Genomic DNA, 3,288 nt, shown 5'->3' with positions numbered 1-3,288 from the left:
AATAATCTAAATCTAAATCTTGAAGTTAAAATCTTCTGTTACAAATTATGAATTAGACCTATTTATAACTTATGCTAATCCCATACGTTATAAAATCTTTACCAGTGCGATGGAAAACGCAAGGCTAGGCATCTTGAACATAAGTGCATTACAAGAGGCAGGAATTCTTTTAGAACGGCCATCTCTTACTACAAGAATTATAATAGCAGCAAAAATATATTATTAAGAGCTTCATAATAGATTAAATAATAATGATTTAATTAAGGGAATTATTTGCCTTTACCCCTTGTATTTTGAGAGGGCTATGAAAAAAGTACATCTCCTTCATGAGGCTACTTAGAATACTTCCTATGATATACATTGCCACATTAAGAATCAAATACTTTCCAATCAGCTAGAACCTCGGCGAGACAGCCAGCTACGGTCGTTAAAGCCCAGAACTGAAGACGACCCGTGGCGAGTTCGAATCCTCGGCATAAGGACTCCAATCTAAAAAGGGACGGAAAAACCAAAATTTCTCTTAGAATAATACAAACAGGCAAGCGGCCAAGCTCCTCCCTTGCGTGTGCTGTGGATGTACTTTCTGGGAGTACTTGGTTTTTAAACGTGCTTGGTGTTAAGCACACAGGGGCCCGACGATAAAAACTCGCACTGGTACACTGTCCCGTTCGTGGAGGTTTTAGCCGGTAAGAATCCGGCACTACCTTCTGCCCGTCCCCACAGGGTGGTAAGGTGTCTATGAAGATTTCCTACACGTAAAAAAAAAAAAAATATTTTTGTAGTATGATAGGAGAGACGTTTAACATACCCGTAGACAAGGGAGGAACACATATAAATGATATCACTGGCGAATAATCTTTATCAATAATCGACATGAAAGTAGGTGTTACGCCACGATGCTTACCACAGGCTGTATTTTCTAACCGTCGCTCGCGGTCCTACAGTGTCGCAGGCAGACCGTCTTATCTGCCCGCCGGATCATATACAATGTATCGACGGGCGTGTCACGTAAAATAACAAAATAAAAAAGGAATTTGAGGTAAAAAATAAAAAAAGAAAACTTTATTTTTTTCTAACATCAATACACTTTACAATCTACTTCCGAACTCTAGGCGTGACTTTCTAAGACTGACTCTTATGATTGTCTTAAGACTGTCTTATTCAATCCCGGACGAGCCCCCGCCTGTAATATCGGAATATATTAATGTAATATCGTGATATAATATATTTACAAGGAATGGATGATACAGATGTTAATCGGACAGAAAAAGACGATTGTTGTTCTACCTGAACTATTCACACCAAACGTACAGAAAACAGCACAACTAAATAATTAGATAACGACTCGACTTTCACCAAATGCAATCAACACTCTCTCGGCAACGCCACCCGCAAACTCTGTTTCTCGACTAACTCTCTGCTCGTTGTCGCATTCTATTGTCTTTTGCTAGGCACACGTGTTCTGCAGACGCTCGTATCCAGGGTCACGTAGGTCTTTTCTACGAAACTATGCACTTGAAAAGACCGATGACACATTGATGGACCCGACGGCGCCTCGGCTCTCGCGACATTGTTCATGGTTCGCCCGATATCTCTTAGGCTTTTCGTCCACGATACTACACTCGGCCATCCTGCAATAGCATCTGCCCTCAGATGTTGCCTTCTATCTCGCTGTCATAAGATGCGTCATTTTCGGCGTTTATGACCCAAGGTTTCATGAAATCGAGGTGTGCGCGGGTCCTTCCTTCGGTACTGCTTCGCACGCTTTCTTCTTTTCTTGTAATTTCGCAGGTTCCCTTCTAGCTTACCTATGTTTCGTTCGGTTAGGATACAGTCAAGGCAGTTGGATACCACGTGTTCGACCTTTTCGCGTAACCCCTTGAACCAGAAGTCCTTCTTGACCATAGCTTCTGTTTTGGTAACCCCGAAATGCCCACGCTCGTGCGCCTGCCTGACTACTTGAGCCCGCATCGCCTTCGGTACTACTATTAGCACATCGTCCTTACACTCCTTATACAAAATATTGTTTCTTATTACATACCCATCGGCCTGACTGCACGTTGCGGCGTCCAAAATCCTACGAACTTCAATGTCCTTGTTCTGTGCCCTTCTCAACCGTGCAATCAGCCCGTCTTCACTCTCCGTTACATACATAGTGCTCGGCAGGGGGTTCCTACTCGGAGCATCTACATGCTGCATACTGTTCCCCGGCCGATGACACACCTGATACTTAAACTCGCCTAGTAACAAGGCCCATCTAGCCACACGCACACACAAGTCTTTCTTTCTCATCGTTCTGGCGAATGCTTGACAATCCGTAACAATAGTAAACGGCACGCCTAACAGATATACCCTGAACCTTTTCAACGCTTTTACTATTGCTAGCACCTCTAGTTCGTAGCTGGTATACTTCGCTTCCGCGGGAGTTGTTTTTCCGCTGGCAAAGTAGACCGGATGGAATTTACCGTCGTTTAGATCTAGTTGCATTAATATTGCTCCGTAACCCTCTGCGGACGCGTCCGTATGCAACTCGGTCTCTGCGCCTATTCTATAAAGTGTTAACACAGGCCCGCTGGTAAGCGCTGCTTTCAAGGTTTCGAAGGCTTCTGATTCCCGATCCCCGAACCTGAAGTCTATCTCCTTTTTCAACAGATCGGTTAAGGGTTTGGCAATCTTCGCGTAACCTCTAATGAATTTTCGAAAATATCCCGTAAGTCCCAAGAAACTCTGGACTTTTCTAACCGATGTTGGCTTGGGAAAGTTTGCAACGGCCTTGGTTTTATGAGCGGACGGCTTTATTGTGCCTTCATTTGTCCATAATTGAATCAACTCGTCCACCTCTTTTTTCTCCGAAGGCGCCAGTCTTCGCGGTCTTCGCGCTACCGGCTTGTCGCTTTCCAAAACTACTTTTGCGGTTATTCCGACGTCTCGCTTCTTCTCCGGCCTATACCCCCTAACGATATCTCGAATCGCTTCACGATAATGCGGTTCCTGTACGTGTGTTAGGTCTGTTTCGTCGGTCTGTTTTACCACGTTAACTCTAAACGCATCCGGCACGCCTTTGTTAGTCTGTTCGTCAAGCCGCAAGAAAGTCACTTCGCCTCGTTTAACCCGTAACTCTACCTGATCCAGAAAATCAGTGCCTAACAACAGGCCGTGCTTCGTCAATATTTTGTTTGAAACAACGTGTAAAGTGATTGGCAGTTTATACCCATCAACCATCATTACCTTGGTGAATTCACCCCAGGTCTCATTGCCAGCGGAACTAAGACCGTCGAACTTAAGCTT

General features: G+C 44.3%; 1 pseudogene; it reads left to right on the top strand.

The window, feature by feature from the left end:
- Positions 1 to 776: 776 nt before the first annotated feature.
- Positions 777 to 860, top strand: LOC117216069 (annotated as a pseudogene).
- Positions 861 to 3,288: the final 2,428 nt, after the last annotated feature.

This window comes from Bombus bifarius, unplaced genomic scaffold (assembly GCF_011952205.1).
Source record: "Bombus bifarius isolate JDL3187 unplaced genomic scaffold, Bbif_JDL3187 scf7180000010110_frag, whole genome shotgun sequence".
In the NCBI taxonomy this organism is placed as follows: domain Eukaryota; kingdom Metazoa; phylum Arthropoda; class Insecta; order Hymenoptera; family Apidae; genus Bombus; species Bombus bifarius.
The sequence above is the reverse complement of the archived record's forward strand: the minus strand, read 5'-3'. Positions and strand labels throughout refer to the sequence as shown.